The sequence below is a fragment of the Sapajus apella genome, unplaced genomic scaffold (genome assembly GCF_009761245.1).
Source record: "Sapajus apella isolate SASKATOON/1434 unplaced genomic scaffold, GSC_monkey_1.0 scaffold23, whole genome shotgun sequence".
NCBI lineage: Eukaryota > Metazoa > Chordata > Mammalia > Primates > Cebidae > Sapajus > Sapajus apella.
In genome coordinates, this window is record NW_022436963.1 from 1,662,440 (window position 1) to 1,685,043 (window position 22,604).

The window sequence follows — 22,604 nt, forward strand, 5'->3', positions numbered from 1 at the left end:
CCTGCTGGCCAAACTGGTCTCGAACTCCTAACCTCAGGTGGTTCGCCCCCCTTGGCCTCCCAAAGTGCTGGGATTATAGGCATGAGCCACCATGCCTGGCCTTCTTTGGGTATTCCTATTGGACAGTCGTGTCATTTGTGCATGGGCAATTTTATTTCTTCCTTTCTAATCTATATAACTTGTATGTCCTTTTCTTGGCTTATTGCATTAGCTAGGATTTCCAGTACAATGCTGAAAAGGAGCTGTCTCTCCTCTCTCCCCCTCCCTCTTCCTCTCCCCCTCTTCTTTTTCCGTTTCTTCTTTTTCTTTCTATAGAGATAGGGTCTCACTATGTGACCCACACTTGTCTCCAACTCTTAGGCTCAGGTGATCCTCCTACCTCAACCTCTCAAAGTGCTGGGATTACAGGTGTAAGCTACCACACCCAGCTAAAAAGGAGCTCTTGAGAAGGCATCCTTGTCTTGTTCCTGATGTTAGTGGGGAAGAAAGCATCTAGTTTCTCACCACGTGTGATGTTAGCTATAAGGTTATCAAGTTGAGGAGGCTCCCCTCTATTCCTAGTTTGCTGAGAGGTTGTTGTTTTTTTTCTATTTTGTTTTTTAAATCATGAAAGGGGATTGGATTTTTGTCAGATGATTTTTCTGCATCTATTGGTATGTTCGTGTTATTTTTTCTTTCTTCAGCATGTTGATGTGATGGATTACGTTAATTGATTTTTTTTTTTTTTTTTAATATAGATGCAGGGTCTCACTCTGTTGCCTAGGCTAGGGTGCAATTGCACAATCACGCCTCACTGTAACTTCAAACTCCTGGGCTCAAGCAACCTTCCCATCTCAGCTTTCCAAGTAGCTAGGACTATAGGCACACACCACCACACCTGGCTAGTTTTTAAAAACATTATTTGTAAAGATGAAGTCTCTCTATTTTGCCCGGGCCACTCTGGAACTCCTGGGCTCAAGCAGTTTTCACCTTGGCCTCCCAAAATGTTTTGGATTACAGGTGTTAGCCACTATGCCCAGCCTCATTTTTTATATTAGTAATTTGTATCTTTCTTTTTTCCTTAGGCTGGTTAAATGTTTATCAATTTCATTGATCTTTTCAAAGAACCAACTTTTGGTTTCACTGATTTTTCTCTGTTGATTTACTGTTTTCAATTTCATTGATTTCAGCTCTAATTTTAATTATTTTCTTCTGCTTACTTTTGATAATTTGCTCTTCTTCTGGTTTCCTAAAGTGTAAGCTCAGATTATTGATTTTTAGGTTTTTCTTGTCTTTTTTTTTTTTTTTTTTTGAGACGGAGTTTCACTCATGTTACCCAGGCTGGAGTGCAATGGCGCAATCTCGGCTCACCGCAACCTCCACCTCCTGGGTTCAGGCAATTCTCCTGCCTCAGCCTCCTGAGTAGCTGGGATTACAGGCACGCACCACCATGCCCAGCTAATGTTTTGTATTTTTAGTAGAGATGGGGTTTCACCATGTTGACCAGGATGGTCTCGATCTCTTGACCTCGTGATCCACCCACCTCGGCCTCCCAAAGTGCTGGGATTACAGGCTTGAGCCACCGCACCCGGCCTTTCTTGTCTTTTAATATATGTATTCAGTGCTGTAAATTTCCCTCTCAGCACTGCTTTTTCTGCATCCCACAAATTTTGTTAAGTTGTGTTTTTCATTTTCATTAACAGTTGTGTGTTGCTTAATTCTGAGAAATGCACTGTTAGGCAATTTCGTCTTTGTGCAAATATCATAGAATGTACTTAACACAAATCTAAATGGTATAGCCTACTATTGCTCCTAGACTGCAAACCTGTACAGCTTATTACCATATTGTAGATGGTAGGCAATTTTGACATAGTAGTATTTGTGTATCTAAAGATATAAGAGAAATGGTACAGTAAAAATACAGCATTCCAATCTTTTGAGACCACTATCATATATGTACCCCTTTGTTGACTGAGATGTTGTTATACAGCATCTCACCGTAGTTCTGAATATTTTATTCCTCTTGAGATTTCCTCTTTAGCTTGTGTGTTATTTAGAATTATGTCTTTAAATCTCATTGTATTTTGGGTTTTTTACAAGTGTCTTATTGTTACTGACTATTATGGGCTAAGAGCATACATTATGATTTCTATTTATTTTAAACTGGACAGGGTATGTTTTATGGCCCAGAATGTGCCGTGTAAGCTTGAAGAGAATATGTAGTTTGCTGTTGCTGGATGAAATATTCTACAAATGTTGATTAGATTGCCGCCCAGGTTTAAGAAATTCTCCTGCCTCAGCCTCCCGAATAGCTGGGATTATAGGCATGCCCCACCATGCCCAGCTAATTTTGTAGTTTTAGTAGTGATGGGATTTCTCCATGTTGATCAGGCTGGTCTCTAACTCCCAACCTCAGGTGATCCACCCTCCTAGACCTCCCAGAGTGCTGGGATTACAGGCATTAGCCACCGCCTTCAGCCAATGATTTCGTTTTTCTACCTTAGGTTATTAGTAGGCAGAATATTTTTACATGATTATTAGTTATTCATGTTTCTTTTGTGACTTGTTGGTTCTTAATATATATATTCAGCCAAAAATGAAAAATAGGATATCTTAGCCTATCTAGTCTTAGGTAGATACATGTGGGATATAAGGGGTTTTGGGGGGGGATGGTACAGTGACTCACACCTGTAATCCCAGTATGATGGGAGGCCAAGGTGGGTGGACAACTTGAGCCCAGGAGTTCAAGACCCATCTGGGCAATGTAGCAAAACCCCATCTCTACAAAAGGTACAAAAATTAGCCAGGTACAGTGGCGCACACCTGTATTCCCAGCTACTAGAGAAGCTGAGATTGGAGGATTGCTTGAGCCCCCGAGGTGAAGCTGCAGTGAGCTGTAAGCATGCCACTACATTCCAGCCTGGGTGACAGAGCAAGATCCTGTCTCAAAGAAAAGATTTTTTTGAAAAGTTGAAAGTAAGCATATTAACTGAATATGAGATGAGGCTTACCAGGAATTTATCCTTCAGAGAGGATCTTTCTCCTTCCTCCTCCTCCTTTCTTCTTCTTCTTCTTTCTTCTTTTTCAGTTTCTTCTTGCTTGTATAAAGTCTTTGCTGCTCTGGAGTTTTCTCTCAGTTACTCCTTGTTTATTTATTTGAGACTGAGTTTCACTCTTGTTGCCCAAGCCTGGAGTGCAATGGCGTGATCTCGGCCGACTACAGCGTCCACCTCTTGGGTTCAAGCGATTCTCCTGCCTCAGCCTCCCAAGTAGCTAGGATTACAGGCGCCCACCACCATGCCTGGCTGATTGCTCAGTTACTTCTTTTGAACCACAAAGTATTTGAAAAAGACGCATTAACTAGTGACCTCAGTCCATGCTAGTATTGGGTGCTTACACAGGTCAACTAGTAGAATATTGTGTTTTAAAAGGAGGTAAATTTAACATAATTGCTGTGATTACTCTGGCATTATACGCTCACAAATAAGATGTTTGGTGATTTTATTTATTTATTTTTATTTTTGGAGACGGAGTTTTGATCTGTCTCTCAGTCTGGAGTGTAATCTTGGCTCACTGCAACCACCACCTCCTGGGTTTAAGCGATTCTTGTGCCTCAGTCTCCCAAATAGCTGGGATTACAGGCACCCACCATCATGCCCAGCTAATTTTTGAATTTTTGGAGAGACAGAGTTTTACTATATTGGCCAGGTTGGTCTTGAACTCCTGGCCTCAGGTGATCCACCCACCTCTGCCTCCCAAAGGGCTGGGATTACAGGTGTGAGCCATCATGCCCGGTCAGGTGATACTTTTTTTTCAGGTGATACTTTTAATAAAACAAGTATTCAGATTCACTTAAGGAGCAATGAAAGAATCGTCTGTTTTAATTTTATGCCACAAGGTACTTGTGGCTTAAGATAAACTTCCTCCTAATTACATTCTCCTCAGATTCAAAAAGTAGTATATCTTAAACAACTTTGGTGACATTTTAAAATGATGTGGCTTAGAAAATTGCTAGGTTATCTAAAATGGCTCTGTTTATGATGTAAATGCAGCACATGAAGAGCTTGTATAAAATAGACTTTTGAAGTGTACAAATGGAAGGAACAGTCCTTCTAAATAATTATTTTCCCTCCTTTTTATTGAAGTATTCGTATATATAGAAAAGATATCATGTCATAAGCGTACTGCTTAGTGAGTTACTCCCAAGTCGGATATACCTTGTTAACCACCACCCGAATCAAAAAAACAGAGGATTACTTCATACATAGACGCCCCTCTTGCCTGGTCATTATCCTTTCCACCCTTCCTGCAGGTAGTCACTAAGTTCTAATACCATAGAGCCTTTTGACTTTCTTTTGAGCCTTATGTAATCAGAATCACTCAGGATGTATTCTTTGGCCTTTTATACTTAGTATTGTTTTTGAAATTCATCTTGTGTGTAACTGCAATGTGTTCATTTTCATTGCTGTGCAGTTTTCCAGTCTTAAGAATTTCTTCAAATTCCACTTAGATGGACATGTGGGTTTTCTTATTTTTCTTTTTTTTTTTTTTCCTCATTAGGAGCTATTTGAAATGATATTTTTTCAAAGTTGTTATATCTCGGCTGGGCGTGATGGCTCACGCCTGTAATCCCAGCACTTTGAGAGGCCGAGGCAGGTGGATTACCTGAGGTCAGGAGTTCAAGACCAGCCTGGCCAACACGGCCAAACCCTGTCTCTACTAAAAATACAAAAAGCCGCTGGGCACGGTGGCTCAAGCCTGTAATCCTAGCACTTTGGGAGGCTGAGGCGGGTGGATCACGAGGTCAAGAGATCGAGACCATCCTGGTCAACATGGTGAAACCCCGTCTCTACTAAAAATACAAAAAAATTAGCTGGGCATGGTGGTGCGTGCCTGTAATCCCAGCTACTCAGGAAGCTGAGGCAGGAGAATTGCCTGAACCCAGGAGGCGGAGGTTGCGGTGAGCCGAGATCGCGCCATTGCACTCCAGGCCTGGGTAACAAGAGTGGAACTCCGTCTCAAAAAAAAAAAAAAAAAAAAAAAAATTACAAAAAGCCAGGGTGGTGATGGGCACCTGTAATCCCAGGTACACAGGAGGCTGAGGCAGGAGAATCACTTGAACCCAGGAAGTGGAGGTTGCAGTGAGCCAAGATTGTACCACTGCACTCTAGCCTGGGCAACGAGCATGACTTTGTCTCAAAAAAAATAAATAAATAAAAAACCACAGAGTTGTTATTTCTCTTGGTGAATAGGTAGATGCACTTATTCCTCTTTATACCTTCCTGTGAATGTACTTGTTGGATTTTATATCTATCTTCTGTCAGCCACCTCGTAGTTTAACCATATACATACATATGTGTGTATGTGTGTGTGTATACACACACATGTACGTTTAATTTTTTTTTTTTTTTTTAAGAGACGGGGACTCATTGTGTCTTCCAGGCTGGTTGGGAACTCCCGGCCTTAAGCGGTCTTCCCGCTTCAGCCTCCCAAAGTGTTGGGATTATAGGCATACGTGCCCCACGGTTGAAGTTTTTATTGATTGCTGCCTACATACAGTTATTCAACAGCTATCAATTCCCCCTGCTCTGTATATATATGACTCCTAGTGTAAATATCAGGTACAGCAGTAATTAAGACCATATTCTATTTTATAGTTTAAATGTGTAAGACTAATTGAAAAAGTATAGAACTTTGGTCAACATGGTGAAATCCAATCTTTACTAAAAATATAAAAATTAGTTGGGTGTGGTGGTAGACACATGTAATCCCAGCTACTCAGGAGGCCGAGGCAGGAGAATTGCTTAGAGATGGAGGTTGCAGTGAGCCAAGATCCGCTACTACACTCCAGCCTGAGAAAGGGAGACTGTCTCTATTTTGTTTGTTTTTGAGATGAAGTCTCACTCTCTCCCAGGCTGGAGTGTGATGATGTGATCTCAGCTCACTGCAACCTCCGTCTCCTTGGTTCAAGCGACTCTCCTGCTTTAGCCTCCCGAGTGTCTGGGATTACAGATGCCTGCCACCACGCCCAGCTAATTTTTATATTTTTAGTAGAGACAGGGTTTCACCATGTTGGCCAGGCTGGTCTCAAACTCATGACCTCAAGTGATCCACCTGGTTTAGCCTCCCAAAGTGCTGGGATTACAGGCGTGAGCCACTGCACCCAGTCCCCTCCGCCCCCCTTTTTTGTATATTTTTGAGGCGGAATTTTACCCTGTTGCCAGGCTAGAGTACGGTGGCGCGATCTCGGCTCACTGCAACCTCTTCTTCCTGGGTTCAAGCCATTTTCATGCCCCAGCCTCCTGAGTAGCTGGGACTGCAGACATGCGCCACCACGTCCAGCTAATTTTTTGTATTTTTGGTAGAGCCAGAGTTCACTGTGTTGGCCAGGCGAGTCTCAAACTCCTGACCTCAGGCAATCCACCTACCTCGGCTTCCCAAAGTGTTGGAATTAGGCAGGTGTGAGCCACCGAGCCTGGCCAAGACTTTGTCTCTTTAAAAAAAAAAAAAGCCAAGAAAGAAAGAAAAATGTATAGGAGTTTAGAAGACCAAGGCAGGTAGATCCCCTGAGGTAAGGAGTTTGAGACTAGCATGGTGAACATGGTGAATCCCCATCTCTACCAAAAAATACAAAAATTAGCCAGGCGTGGGCATGCGTCTAGAGTCCCAGCTACTGGGGGAGCTGAGGTGTGAGGTTGTATCCGGGAGGCAGAGGTTGCAGTAAACTAAGATCGCACCATTGCACTCCAGCCTGGGCCACAGAGCGAGACTTTGTCTCCAAAAAAAAAAAAAAAGGATAGGTAGGCATTTGATGATTTCATTCACATCCCTAAAAGTTTATTCGTTCCTGAGTGGTCACATTGCTTTTTGGCCATTTCTTTGTTGGGAAATTTGATGTTCTCTTCTAGAGTCCTCCAATTTTTTGTTATAATATGGTAAGTGGGAGCCAGAGCTTTGGGTAGGAATTGGGATGCGATAAGGAGGATGAGTTTTACAGTGGTGTGCATGGTTAGAGGAGAAAAAGCTGGAGGCAGAGTATTCACTCAAAGGCTTGGGGTAGCAAGGCTAGGCTTAACTGGTGCTTATTTGGGCCAGAGTAGGGCAGAAAGTGAGGAATGAAACCAGATGTCTTTGCTTTAGTCTTACAGCTCTGAAAGCGTTTTTTGTTGTGTTATATTTGTTGTAATTGAGGCATAATACACATACCATAAAACCTACCTCTTTCAAGTATATAATTTAATAGTTTTTAGTATATTCACAAAATTGTGCAACTATCACCAGAACAACTAATTCCAGAACATTTCTGGGAACAAAAAGAAACTCTGTATCTATTAAAAGTCGCTCTCCAGTTTCTCCTACTTCCTTCGCTACCCCCAGGCATCTGCTAGTCTGCTTTCTGTGTCTATAGATTTGCCTGCTCTGGATATTTCATATAAATGGAATAATACACCATATGGTCTTTTATGACTGGCTTCTTTTACTTAGCCTAATGTTTTCAAGGTTCATCCATGTTAAATAGTCAGTTCTTAAATCATTTATAGGGTTAAATAATATTCTATTGTATGGATATACCCTATTGTCTTTATCTGTTCATTAATTGGTAGACATTTAGGTTGTTTCCACTTTGTTTATTATGAATAATGGTATTCACATTCATGTAGAAAGTCTTGTGTGGACACATTTTCAGTTCTATTGGGTATATACCAAGGAACCACAATGCTAAATCTGTCAGCTTTTTACCAGCCATCTCCAGATAGATAGCCTAGTAAGCCCTGTGTTGGGGTGGTATAGTGTTGAAAACATGGAATTCTCATATATTGGATAGCCAGGTTTCAATTCTGGTTTGGAAGCCTTTGGATATTTGTATTGCCCATCTGAATTCTCTCTAGGAGAATTCAGCTGTGTTTGGTTTGGGGATTTGTACTTGTTTTTGTTTTTGTTTTTTGACCAGATGTTTTGAGGTACTTGGTACTATGGACATGTATCAGTCTTAAATATTTGGGTTTTCAGCATATGAAGGGCTAGGTTTGTAGTTGACAGTTGAATAGCAATCTTCTTCCTTCCATTCCTTACAGATTCTCCTGTTCAGAGTCAACCATTAAATGGCATATTTATTGCTTCTGCCTGTGTGTCTGTTAGTGCTCATATGGTCTAGTTTCTGAGGTATTACAGTTAAAAAGTATAGGGTAGTGGTCATTTTTTTTTTTTTACTTGATTCCTGTGTACTGTGAATCCAGAGCAATGCAGGATATGTTGGGTTTCCTACAAACAGAGCATCAGGCCAGAGACATGTTTGCATCTGTTTCTGTCAGGTTTCCAGGCTCAACTGGTACCCTTTAAGGCCAGAGAACATTAGTTTAGGCACTTTTCCTAGGAAAATGCTTCTTGTGGCTCTTTCTGAGTACTTAAGATAAAAAAGGGATTCCATTGTTAGGCTTTGCTTGTGTAAGTTCAGGGTAGTATTGGAGCCCTGAGAGTTTGGCTAAACCAGAATAAATGCCTGACTAACAAATAGGTGGTCGACAGATGTCCTCATTAGCTTGAAAGGTCCACGAAAGCAGGGACTGTTTCTTTTCTTTACTGCTTAGCAGGGTTAGAACTCGACCTGGCAACATATGATGAGTTAAATAAATAAATATTTGTGAATTGGATTAATAAATATTGGATAAAGTGGTTTTGGCTTTGTATTCTTTCTTCATAAGCGCTAGTGATCTTTTTAATTTCTATAAAATGTGGTCATCACCCACCAACCTGAATGACCTCTTGATTTGCTAGGCTCTGGTATTTCTGTTAGGTTTCAGCTGCATTTTCTGAGATAGCAAATAGTAGATACTATTTCTCCTTTGATGGAGCTAGCCATATATTGTTGTTGGTTCATTTTAGCTTTCACATTTCTGTCTGATTCTTGTTCTTTTACTGTGGGATGTACTGAATGGAATGACCTGGAAGGTACAAGGTAGGTCAGTTTAGGTTATCAAGGGCCATGCATTTATTGATTGATGGATTGAGCCGGAATATCGCCCTGTCACCCAGGGTGGAATGCAGTTGTGTGATCTTGGCTTACTGCAGCCTCCGCCTCCTGGGTTCAAACGATTCTCCTGCCTCAGCCTCTCGAGTAGCTGGAATTACAGGCACACGCCACCACGCCCAGCTTATTTTTTGTATCTTTAGTAGAGATGAGTTTTACCATGTTGTCCAGGCTGCTCTCAAACTCTTGACCTCGTGATCCACCCGCCTTGGCTTCCCAAAGTGCTGGGATTACAGGCGGGAGCCACTGCACTCGGCAAGGGCCTTATATTTAAAACTTTAATTTGACAATATGGTGGACTACAAGAATGTAACAGGATCAAAATTACAACAGCTTCTTATGGTGGTATATAGACTTACAAGGAGAAACTGCAGAGAAAAAGTTCCCTTAGGATGTAGAGCAGCAGTTGAAATGTGAGAATTTAATGGCTTGCATTAGGGATTGGGAGTAGATGTGGAAGGAAGAAGTTAGGTGTGAAAGAGTTTAAACAAAGAAGCTCTAGAATTTTATTACACTGGATATCAGAGAGGGAGGTACAAGAGAGAGGGCAGAAGTAAAGGCCACCCAGGTTAAAGGAGTAATTCCAGCACTTTGGGAGGCCAAGGCAGAAGGATTGCTTGAGCCCAGGAGTTCAAGACTGGCCTGGGCAACATAGTAAACCCTCCTCACTCAAAAAAAAAAAAAAAAAAAGAAATTTAGCCAGGTGTGGTGGTGTGCCCCTGTAGTCTCCATTACTAGGGAGGTTGAGGTGGAAGGATCTCTTAAGCCCAAGAGGTCCAGGGTACAGTGAGCCATGATGCACCACTGCACTCCAGCCTGGGCGACAGTGAGACTTTGGGAGGCCAAAGCAGGAGGATTGCTTGAGCCCAGGAGTTCAAGACCAGTTGGGCAATGTAGTGAGACCTTGTCTCTACAAAACATTTTATAAATATATATAAAAGCTGGGCATGGGGGCACATACCTGTAGTCCCAGCTACTGAGGGGTGGTGGGGGAATGAGGTGGGAGAATCACTTGAGCCCAGGAGGTTGACATTGCAGCGAACCATGATCATGCCACTGCACTCTAGCCCGGGTGACAGAGTGAGACCCTTTCTGTCTCAGAAAAGAAAAAAAAGAAAGAAAGAATGGTTGTATCTTGAACAGATACAAAGCATGTAGAAGAGGAAAGTATGTGGGAGGGAGAATAGTTGTTTTAGGTACATCAAGTGTAAAGTGACAGTAGGACATCTAAAAATACACGAATAGAGCTTCACAGGAAAAAAAAATGAGGTTTTTCTCATTGTCATTTCTTACACCTTTTGTTCTACTACCTAACTACTTTTTTCTACAACTTTCTTTTTTTTGAGACGGAGTTCCACTCTTGTTACCCAGGCTGGAGTGCAATGGCGCAATCCTAGCTCACCGCAACCTCCGCCTCCTGGGTTCAGGCAATTCTCCTGCCTCAGCCTCCTGAGTAGCTGGGATTACAGGCACGCGCCACCATGCCCAGCTAATGTTTTGTATTTTTAGTAGAAACGGGGTTTCACCATGTTGACCAGGATGGTCTTGATCTCTTGACCTCGTGATCCACCCGCCTCGGCCTCCCAAAGTGCTGGGATTACAGGCTTGAGCCACCGCACCCGGCTTCTACAACTTTCTGTTTGTTTGTTTATTTTTGAGACGGAGTCTTGCTCTGTCGCCCAGGTGGGAGTACAGTGGAGTGATCTCAGCTCATTGGAACCTCTGCCTCCTGGGTTCAAGCAGTTCCCCTGCCTCAGCCTCCCGAGTAGCTAGGACTACAGGTGCATGCCACCACACCTGGCTAGTTTATTTTTTTTTGTATTTTAGTAGAGATGGGGTTTCTTCATGTTGGCCAGGATGGTCTCAAACTCCTGACCTCGTGATCTGCCTACTTTGGCCTAGCCCATGTCGGTCTGGGAAGGATAGTTAGGGGGCTGGGGGGAAGATGGGAATGGTAAAGGGGTACAAAAAAGATGGAATGAATAATACCTATTATTTGAGAGCCCAATAGGGTGACTATAGCCAATAATGACTTGATTGTACATTTTTAAATAACATAAAGAAAGAAAAAAAAACATAAGGAATGTAATTTGTTTGTAACTCAAAAGATAAATGCATGAGACGATGGATACCCTGTTTCCCATGATGTGCTTATTTCACATTGCATCTGTGTATCAAAACATCTCATGTACTCCATAAATATATACATCTGCTATGTACCCACAAAAATTGAAAAAAAAAAAAAGAATACTTCCTGGACATTGCAAGCACCACTTCTGGTTATGTTCAGTTGATCAGAGTTTAGTCATGGCCACACTTTAGCTTCAAGGAGGGCTGTAGAACGTCTGTTTTAGGCAGCTATGGGCCCAGTTAAAAGGCAGGGATTTGCTCCCAAGGTAAAGAGAGTAAATAGGCATTGGGAGACTTAACAGTAGTCTCTTAATTTTCCAGAATAAGAACCAGATTCTTTGGCTAGGTGCAGTGGCTCACGCCTATAATCCCAGCACTTTGGGAGGCCGAAGTGGGTGGATCATGAGGTCAGGACTTCGAGACCAGCCTGGCCAAGATGGTGAGACACCATCTCTACTAAAAATACAAAAATTAGCTAAGCACGGTGGTGGGCGCCTTTAATCCCAGCCACTCCGAGGCTGAGGCAGGAGAATCTCTTGAAGTTTGCGGTGAGCCAAGATTGTGCCACCACACTCTAGCCTTGGCGACAAAGCAAGACTCTGTCTCAGAAAACAAACAAACAGATTTTTCCTGGTTACAGAACGTGTTTCTCTAAACCTTAATTATCCTTACAATAATTTTTAAAAATACTAAATATATAATTACTTTTCACCAGCCAAATGCTTTTCTTTTCTTTTTTTTTTTTAAGAAATAGAGACAGGGAGGCTGGGTGCAGTAGCTCACACCTATAATCGCAGCACTTTGGGAGGCTGAGGCAGGCAGATCACCTGAGGTCAGGAGTTTGAGACCAGCCTGGCCAACATGGGGAAACCCAGTCTGTACTAAAAATATAAGAATTAGCTGGGCATGGTGGTGCATGCCTGTAATCCTAGCTACTCGGGAGGCTGAGGCAGGAGAATCACTTGAACCCGTGAGGCAGAGGTTGCAGTGAGCCGAGATCATGCCACTGCACTCCAGCCTGGGCAACGGCAAGACTCTGTCTCCAAAAAAAAAGGAAAAGAAATGGAGACGGGGCCTCGCATGTGTTCAGTGGCATGATCCATAGCTCACTATAACCTTGAACTTCTGACACCTGATGCTTTAAAACCAAACAGTACAAAACACTAAGTATATAATTAAATATATAAAAAAAAATAAACATGTGCACTTCTGTTTTTATATTCTTTTTTTTTTTTTTTTTTTTTTTGAGACAGAATCTTGCTTTGTCGCCACGTGCCAGGTTGGAGTGCAATGGCATGATCTCGGCTCACTGCAATCCCTGCCTCCCAGGTTCAAGCAATTCTCCTGCCTCAGCCTCCCGAGTATCTGGGACTACAGGCACACACCACTATGCCCAGCTAATTTTTGTATTTTTAGTAGAGACGGGGTTTCACCATGTTAGCCAGGATGGTCTCGATCTCTTGACCTTGTGATCCGCCTGCCTTGGTCTCCCAAAGTTTTGGGATTACAGCCGTGAGCCACTGTGCCCGGCCTGTTTTTATATTCTTTAAAATGACCCATAGGCTGGTGATTAGGAACTAAAGCATTTGCTATGGAACAGTCCAGCACTGATAAAAGTATCTGAAGTTTCAGTAGATTTAGAAGCTAAGTTACTGGACGGGCACAGTTGCTCACGCCTGTAATCCTAGCACTTTGGGAGGCCGAGGTGGGTGGATCACCTGAGGTCAGGAGTTCAAGACCAGCCTGGCCATCAGGGTGAAACTCCATCTTTAAAAAAAAAAAGCTAAGTTACTGTATGGTAAAGAGCATGTTTTGCCTGAGCAGCTTTGGATATAGTTTTTCTGTGTAAGTTTTTCCTAAACTTTATTATACATAAAAATATAAGCACAGAGGTCAAATGCTTCCTGTCTAGAAAGACCATTTCTGCCAGGTCTGTCTTAGTAAGACTATATCTTGATTTTATTTCCAGACTTCCTTTTTTTGAGATAGGGTTTCACTCTTGTTGCCCAGGCTGGAATGCAGTGGCACGATCTCAGCTCACTAAAACCTCCACCTCCCAGTTCAAGCGATTCTCCTGCCTCAACCTCCTGAGTAGCTGGGATTCCAGGTGTATGCCACTATGCTCAGCTAAATTTTGTATTTTTAGTAGAATCAAGGTTTCACCATGCTGGCCAGACTGGTCTCGAACTCCTGATCTCAAGTGATCCACCGGCCTAAGCCTCCCAAAGCACTGGGATTACAGACGTGAGCCACCACACCTGGCCAAGTCTCCTTAATTGTGTATTTTTAGTAGAGATACGGTTTTACCAAGTTGGCCGGGTGGTCATTTGTTGTTTAATAAAGAATATATAGCCCATTCTGGCTATAATGTAATTTGTGGGGATGAGGAGATGTTAAGGAAAGGGTAAAGGCATTTTTGAAAATCTCTTATACTCTAGAGGTAATCCTACAAGAAGAAATAATGTCACCAGACTGAATTGAAATCTTTTGGATGGGAGCTGGCTGTGTGTTGTAAGTCACATATATATGTTAAGCATTTTTCTTAACCTCAAATTGGTTTACACTGCCTGACACAGCCTTTTCTTTAATTTTATTTTGTTTCTATAATCGACTAAGAAATGCAGAAATGGGACAGGAAAAATGTTAGGCAGACATACGAACCTGTCAGGAAGCCCAAGTTTGAACATAAAAACTTTTATGTTTTTTATATACTCTTTGTATCTATAACCATCCATGTATCCATCCATCCATCCGTCTATCTGTCCATCCATCCATCTGCTGATGGCAGCAAATCTGTATATGTTCTGGCAGTTAGCCCCAGCTGAGGTCCCAGACAACAGTTGGCATTAGCCACCAGATACTTGAATAATTGAGGCTTCAAATGATTCTAGCCCCCAGCCATTGAGCTATGCCAGCTGGTGCCGAATGGAACAGAGATGACCTGTTTCTGATAGCTGTTCCCAAAATGCAGATTTGTAAGCAAAATAAGTTTTGAGTGAAGCCACTAAGTTTTGGGGTTGTTAAAAAGCAATGAATAGGCTAGACATGGTGGCTCATGCGTGTAATCCCAGCACTTTGGAAGGCCGAGGCAAGTGGATCACGAGGTCAGGAGTTCAAGACCAGCCTGGCCAACATGGTGAAACCCTGTCTCTACCAAAAATACAAAAATTAGCTCGGGGTGGTGGCATGCGCCTGTAGTCCCAGGTACTTGGGAGGCTGAGGCAGGAGAATTGCTTGAACCTGGGAGGCAGAGTTTGCAATGAGCTGAGATTGCACCACTGTACTCTAGCCCGGGTGACAGAGCAAGACTCTGTCTTAAAAAAAAAAAAAAAAAAAAAAAAAAAAGGCAATGAATAATTGGACAAGAAACCAAAACTTTTATTCTGAAAAGAGAAAATTCCAGTCTATAGCAGGGACAATTTTTCTTCTAAGAAACAATACTGATATATCATAGTTAAAGAAGCAGGCTCAGCTTCTTTGTCCCTTTCACTATTTTCTTTTTTTTTTTTTTTTTCTTTTTACTTCTTTTTTTTTTTTTTTTTTTTTTTAGTAAGACTCAAGATCTGATGGTTGTATAGGTTTTCTTACAATACTTCAAGTAAAAATTTTTTAATTAAATCACTGGATGATGAAGTAAAGAAAACTGTATCAAAATCCTCTGCTATGGCTTCTAACATAGGCTAGGAAAAGAAAAAACTCTAACTGTACCTGTATCCATCCATCCATCCATCCATCCATCCATCCATCTGCTAATGGCAGCAAATCTGTACCCATATGGGTCTGTGGCAACCTCAGTTCTTGCCTCCTCAGAAGAAAGAATTTGACTGAGGGTCATAAGGCAGAAGGAAAGACAAGGCAAATTTTAGAACAGAAGATAAAGTTTATTTAAAAGCTTTAGAAACAGGAATGAAAGAAGGAAACTACACTTGAAAGAGGGCCAAGCGAGTGACCTGAAAGACAAGTGCACCAACACATAGCCTTTCAACAGAGCACAGTTAAAACTGCCCTGGAAAAGGCAGACATGCAGCCTACTCTGTACAATAGGAACTTCAAGATGCTTCCTAATACTGTTCAAGGGTCTCCCTTTTTATTATCATTATTAATCATTTATTTATTTATTTATTTTTGAGACAGAGTCTCACTCTGTTGCCCAGGTTGGAGCGCAGTGGCATGATCTCTGCTCACTGCAACCTCCATCTCCCAGGTTCAAGCAATTCTCATGCCTCAGCCTCCTGAGTAGCTGGAATTACAGGCTTGTGCCACCAGGCCCAGCTAATTTTTGTATTTTTAGTGGAGATGGGGTTTCACCATATTGGCCAGGCTGGTCTTGAACTCCTGATCTCAGGTGATTTGCCTACCTTGGCCTCCCAAAGTGCTGGAATTACAGGTATGAGCCACTCTGCCTGGCCAGGTCTCCCTTTTTAAATGTATTTTCTTCAGTTTTTTTTTCTGTAAAGAGTAGAAATTTACAATTATATAATCATTTAATATCTCAGTAATTTTCATAGCCTTCAAACTACAAGAGATGCCTTTTAATAAATTGGATGGTATGTCTTAACATCTGATGGTGTCCAAAGGCATCCAAGGGTTAAGTCTGTGATAGATTTCTAAGACATACAGGTCTGATCACGAGAGTTTCTTGATGACTAGCTATGGGCTATCCCTTTGTAGCACATGATCCCAACTCCAACAGGGCTACAGTTAGTGGCCTATTGGCTTTGTCTTCTCCCAGACTCCTGGATTGCCACAGATTTCTGCTTGATTGCAGGAATCGTTCCCTCACTGTATACCTATCTGCTGTTAAAAAAAAAAAAAAAAGTTATAATAGCCATGATATTGTAGCAGCTGTAATATTATAGTTTAGTAAATGCTACTTAATAAATATTGGCTAATTTAACTGTAGCATGTCTAAAATGTAAAAGCCAGACCTCATTTTTATCAGGAGCTGAAGTTTGAGAATTCTTTGGTTATTTGCCTGTGAAAATGAGTAGAACAAAAAGGATAAGGGACCTAACCTTGTATTCCCAATAAACCTTTTCTGACTCAAAGCTTCCATTCTTAGTCTTGGTGCTTCTGAGTGGCACTGGGTCTGTAGCTTTCTGCCTTAGAAAAAAAGAATGACCTTTTTTTGGGGTCATCCTTTATCCTCCCAAAGGGCTAGGATTATAAATATGAGCCACCATGCCGATGATGGCATGGTGGCTCATACTTATAATCCTAGCCCTTTGGGAGGCTGATACAGGAGGATCATTTGAGCCCAGGAGTTCAAGACCAGCCTGGGCATCATAGGGAGACCCCATGTCTGCATAAAATAAAATTTTAAAAATTATCCAGACTTGGTGACATGCACCTATCATCCCAGGTTGTCAGGAGGCTGAGGTGGAATGATTGCTTGAGCTCAGGAGATCAAGGCTGTGGTGAGCTATGATCACACAACACCAGTGCTCTCTAGCCTAAGGGACAGAGCAAGACCCTGTCTCAATAAAAGGAGTGTGGCGGGGGGGTAGTTACCTCCCTGAAATGTTAGTTGAACAGTGTGTTTGCAGAAGTTCAGAAGCTCTGTATTTTATTAATATTTTTAGGGCACTATTTCTGCAGAAATCAAGTCAGCAAGACTCTGAAAGTCTAAACAAGGATAGGATAGGCAAAGGGGCTAAAGACAACTTTCAAGGAAGCTAAAGTACTTGAGTGGGAGGTGATAGATAAAGGGCCAGTAGATATAATGTGTCTTTTCATTTTTTTTTTCTTTAAAAAAATTTTGTTTTAATAGTCATAGAGATAGATGGGGTCTCATTCCCTGAGCTGGTCTGGTCTCAAGCAGTTCTCCCACCTTGGCCTCCTAAAGTTCAGGGATTATAGACATGAGCCACCATGTGCGGCCAATGTCTTTTTTTTTTTTTTTTTTTTTTTTGAGACGGAGTTTTGCTTTTGTTGCCCAGGCTGGAGTGCAGGGGCACGATCTTGTCTCACTGCAACCTCTACCTGCCGGGTTCAGGTGATTCTTCTGCCTTGGCCTCCCCAGTAACTGGGATTACAGGCACCTGTTGTCATGCCTGGCTAATTTTTATATTTTTAGTTGAGATGGGGGTTTTACCACATTAGTCAGACAGGTCTCAAACTCCTGACCTTGGGTGATCCACCCACCTCAGCCTCCCAAAGTGCTGGGATTACAGGCGTGAACCACCACACCTGGCCCCACTGTCTCTTTTGAATGGTGGATCCTGAAGAATAGCTGCTGATTCTTTGGGGATTCCTGGGGAACAATGTGCAGGCTTTGTGATGGGCTCAGCAGTGTGGCTTGTACAGTATCTTAGGTCTTGCGGGCCTCAGGCTGCTCTCTTGGCCGTTCTCCACCACCTCCTGCCATTAAGTTTTTAAGAAAAAGAAAAGGTTTGAGTATATTCTTTGGTAAACAAAGCAGATTAAGAAGCTTTATGTTTTCCACATTGATTTAACAAACTCCCTATTTGTTTTCCTCTATAGTGATTCAATTTAGAGACCTAGTCAATGAAGCAAGCCTTGATGTTGAATTTAGAGTCTACTTTTTCCAGAAGAAAAGAGCTAGGGAGCTCCAACAGTAGTCATCTCAAAATATAAAAGTGTTATAGAAATTATGTAAATCAGCTGCCCTTCACTCTACATTAAGTTGGGGGATGTCCCTAATTGCAATAGGAGAGAGCCTCTCTTTTATCTGAGACTAAAAACCTTTGCCCTGCATAGCTCATTATTTTAGGGTTAGTTGTCAGGAAAGAACAAACCATATCTTGTTTCTGTATATATTCTACTTTGTGAGTATTTTTATTTCATTGCTATGTTATTGTAATCAACTGAGGAAAGAGGAAAAAAGAGGTTATAGAAGTCTGAATTCTGAGGGTAATTCTGAGAATTATCAGTAAAAGATGCTAAAATGTGATATTTTACTTCCACCAAGAATTAGGTCATATCTTTCTGTGGAAATAAATTATTTTTATTGATTGCTGATTGAGATGGAGTCTCACTCTTTTCACCCAGACTGGAGTGCAATCAAGCAATCTTAGCTCACTGCAACCTCCACCTCCCTGATTCAAGTGATTCTCCTGCCTCACCCTCCTGACTAGCTAATTTTTTTATTTTTAGTAGAGATGGGTTTCACCATGTTGGCCAGGCTCGTCTCAAACTCCTGACCTCAGGTGATCCACCCGCCTTGACCTCCTAAAGTGCTAGAATTATAGGCGTGAGCCACCATGCCCGAACTATGGAAATAAATTATTAACCAGAGAAATCTTGACTTGTTTTTTATAAATGTTAGGTGAAACATTGCTCTAAAAGATATAAAATTATAACAAATTGAAAGTTTAAAAATATTTGCATTTTAGTGGGTCAGGTTTTCAGTTGTTCTGAGTAATAGTTGGAGCTTATAAATTGTAAGAAGCAATTTAGGGCTGGGCACAGGGGTGCGTGCCTGTAGCCCCAGCTACTTGGCAGGCTGAGGTGGGAGGATCGCTGGAACCCAGGAGTTCTGGGCTGTAGTGCGCCATGCCAATTGGGTGTCTGCACTAAGTTTGGCATCAATATGGTGACCTCCCAGGAGCGGGGGACCTTCAGGTTGCCTAAGGAGGGGTGAACCGGCCCAGGTCAGAAACAGAGCAGGTCAGTACTCCCGTGTTGATCAGTATGGGATTGTGCCTGTGAATAGCCACTGCACTCCAGCCTGGGCAACATTGCAAGACCCCTTCTCTTAAAAAAAAAAAAAAAGGAATTGAGGGAGATTCTGTGATGAAGGAATTTGCTGAGTGCCCTGTCTGCCTCACAGTCTGTCTTTGTGATGGAGTCTTATCTTCTCACAAGAAGAGAAAAGATTTGAGGCTCTTTTGATTATTTACTTATTTGCTTTTATATTTTGCCTTTTTGTTTTTCCCACAAATGCAAATGTAATAGAACCTTATGATAGGAGAGACTTGTGGATCTCCTGGTGTAGGCACTGTTCTTTCTATGTTCATGGAATTACCTCCAAGACTACAGATTCCTGATTTTCTTTCATCATGATAGGAGGCATTTTCTAGAACTGAAATCTTACTTTAAAATGCATGTAAGACCTGCAAGGAATATATTCTTTTTTTTTTTTTTTTAATTGGTGGTTGAGGTTTTTTGCCCAGGCTGGAGTGCAATGGTGCGATCTTGGCTCACCGCAACCTCCGCCTCCTGGGTTCAGGCAATTCTCCTGCCTCAGCCTCCTGAGTAGCTGGGATTACAGGCACGCGCCACCATGCCCAGCTAATTTTTTGTAGTTTTAGTAGAGACGGGGTTTCACCATTTTGACCAGGATGGTCTCGACCTCGTGATCCACCCGCCTCGGCCTCCCAAAGTGCTGGGATTACAGGCGTGAGCCACCGCGCCTGGCAAGGAATATATTCTTAACTCCGGACACCTTTAAAATATTTAAGCTCTCATGTCAGGGTGTGGCTTGAAGTGTGTGGTGTTCCCAAAAGAGAGTTCTTTTTTTTTTTTTTTTTTTTAAGACAGGGTCACACTTTGTCACCCAGGCTGGAGTGCAGTGACGTGAGCTTGGCTCACTGCAGCCTCGACCTCCCAGGTTCAAGGAATCCTTCCACCTCAGCCCCCAGATGAGCTGGGGATTACAGGCGCATGCCACCATGCCCAGCTAATTTTTGTATTTTTTGTAGAGGTGGGATTTCATCATGTTACCCGGACTGGTTTCAAACTCCTGAGCTCAGGCAATCCACCTGTCTTGGCCTCCCAAAGTGCTGGGGTTACAGGCGTGAGCCACTGTGCCTGGCTGCTGAGTTCATCTTGAGACTCTGACTTCTGCCAGCTGTGATCCCAATGGGTGGGGCTCTAGGGCTCAAAGAAACAGTCAGCTGTTTTGCTTCAGAGAGCACAAATAAGGTTTTGGCTTGGTGCTGGTTGTTGCTGGTGTCATATAGTCTAAAACGTTTGTTGTCAAGAACATTTTAGTAAAAGTTTTGGTTGTGCTTTCATCTATCAAGAAGAGACAGGAAGTGGCAGCTGACAGGGCAGCATCTTTATGCCCCTCAACCTTACACTGGACGCTGAAGTGGGATTTTGTTTTCAGTGGAGATCCCAGTGGGGTCTTATCTCCTGGATGCTCAAAGTGCAGCTCAGATCCTGTTGGGTAAGAATAGAGGACATGGAGAAGGTCAACAGGCAGAGCTGTAGAGTTGCCATTCTTTGTACTTCCTTTAGCCTCTGTGCTTTATTTCTCCCTTCATCCCCTTCTTCCATCTTCTGTCTCATTTTGCTTTGGCCTTTGGGAATAGTGGGTTTTATAAAATATTCGAACTGTAACATAGCCTCGTACCATAAAGAAAATGAGCCTGACTGCTTTACAAAGGATTTCTATAAAAAGTAATCTTTTATACTAAGAGAAATGACACATCTGTTTTAAACTTGTTACTTTTGTTCCTTTGGCTTTGCTCTTTCTACAGGTTCATTTGACTGTCATGGTTCTTGAAACTCCTGGTAGCAGCCATTTACTAAGCCCTCTTTATCTTAGGCACAGCACCGAAAGCAGTTGTAGGTGTTTTAAGAACAGAAAGCCCACCTTAAGCAGGCCAGTTTGGGGGATTGGCAGTACTATGAAGAAACAAGGGCTTTGTGGCAGTCTCTCTAAAAACTCCCTGTGAGTCCGTTTCCTGCAAACTTCTTTAGACTCTACAGTGTATATCTTTTCATCAGAAGCCACCTCTTTGAAGTGGGAAGTGTGTTGAATTGACCGACTTTCTGGAATTTAAAAACAGACAATATGGCGAAAAGAAAACCTGACTTTTAGTACTATATGTGTTGCTAATTAGCTCTGTATTCTTGGGCGGACTACTCCATGTATCTCAGCTGTCCATATGCCCTACTTGTGAGAATCTAATGAGATGACATTGTGAAGAATGCCTTTGTAAACTGTAAATTGCTTTGTGAATAAAGATACACTATCTCTGATAAACAGTACCAGTTCTCAGCCACCAATAACCTGATAGCCCCATACTGTATTTAGAAGAAACACAAAACAATGAAGAATGATTGCCAGTCTTTCAATGTGAGTTGTATTCACAAAGTTCCTATACTTTTTCCCTGCCTTTTTTGATCTTGTCTGTTTCTTTCTGTACTATAATGGAAAGATCACACAGCAGTCATTTTCTCAGTATAAAGTAAAGCTACAACAGAGCTGGCGTTGAAGATCTTTAACAAAGATGCAAAGCAGCTGGCCAGAAATGTTTTTTTCTCTCCATTTTCTATTGTACCTCTCAGTACCTTAAGAATCCTTGAGGCTGGGCATGATGACTCATGCCTATAATCTCAGCACTTTTGGAGGCCAAGGCCAGAGGATCACTTGAGCTCAGGAGTTTGAGACCAGCCTAGGCAACATAGTGAGACTCCCATCTCTACAAAAATTTTAAAAATTAGCCAGGCATGGTGGCATGCACCTGTGGTCTCAGCTACTCAGGGACGTTAAGGCAGGAGGATTGCTTGAGCCTGGGAAGTCAAGGCTGCAGAGTCATGATTGCACCACTGTTCTCTAGACTGGCAACCTGGGCAACAAGAAGAGGGACCCTATCTAAAAAATAAATAAATAAAAAATAAAAATAAAAAATCCTTGAGGATTGGTTATGAGCCAACAAAATGGGAGCATATGGTAGAGTCTCAACACTCTGACCCTAGTCCGTCGCATAGGCAGTCAGAAAATGAGATCATGACGTCTCTAAGAGCAGCTGATGAAAAAGGAAATGGGAATGTAGATTTCCATCAGCAGCCCTCCAGACCCAGAGTTTGTTCCTCTGTAGTGTCTTTAGGTGGAGAATAAGGACATGCTTTGCCATTCTGGAGTGCAAATATCTGGCTGTTTGCAGCTTCACAGTAAGACTTCTTGAAATGTACTTCGTAATACCTGTGTGTCACTTTGCCAGGTGATGGCTGGAGAGGATTTTAGCAGGTTTTAGTCTCATTTAAGCTAATCTAACACTGCTGAGAAAGGAAGAGATGTGTTTGGTTTTACTTTCAGATATATACCTCTTAGCTGGGTGCAGTGGCTCATGCCTGTAATCCCAGCAATTTGGGACGCCGAGACAGGCGGATCACTTGAGGCCAGGAGTTTGAGACAAGCCTGGCCAACATGGCGAAACCCCATCTCTACTAAAAATATAAAAATTAGCCAGCGTCGTGGAGCACACCTGTAATCCCAGGTACTTGGGAGGCAGAGACAGAATCACTTGAACTGAGGAGGCGGAGGTTGCAGTGAGCCAAGATCATGCCACTGCACTATGCACTATAGCCTGGGTGCAGAGTAAGACCCTGTCTCAAAAAAGAGAGATATATAGATCTCTCTCTCTCTCTCCCTCTCTCTCTCTCTCTATATATATATACACACACACCTCTTTTTTTTTTTTTTACTTTTTTTATTTAAGCGACAGAGTCTCCTTCTGTTGCCCAGGCTGAAGTGCAATGGCACAATCTTGGC

General features: G+C 42.2%; 1 protein-coding gene and 1 long non-coding RNA gene across 13 annotated transcripts in view; both read left to right on the forward strand.

Moving 5' to 3' along the window:
• RBM6 (RNA binding motif protein 6) overlaps window positions 1-22,604 on the forward strand; it is a 139,779-nt gene that overhangs the window by 84,032 nt on the left and 33,143 nt on the right. The gene's annotated exons all lie outside the window — the stretch shown is intronic.
• On the forward strand, window positions 3,679-4,210 carry LOC116559318. The gene is made up of 2 exons (XR_004272421.1): window positions 3,679-3,712; window positions 3,797-4,210. It is a non-coding gene; the product is annotated as an uncharacterized LOC116559318 (long non-coding RNA).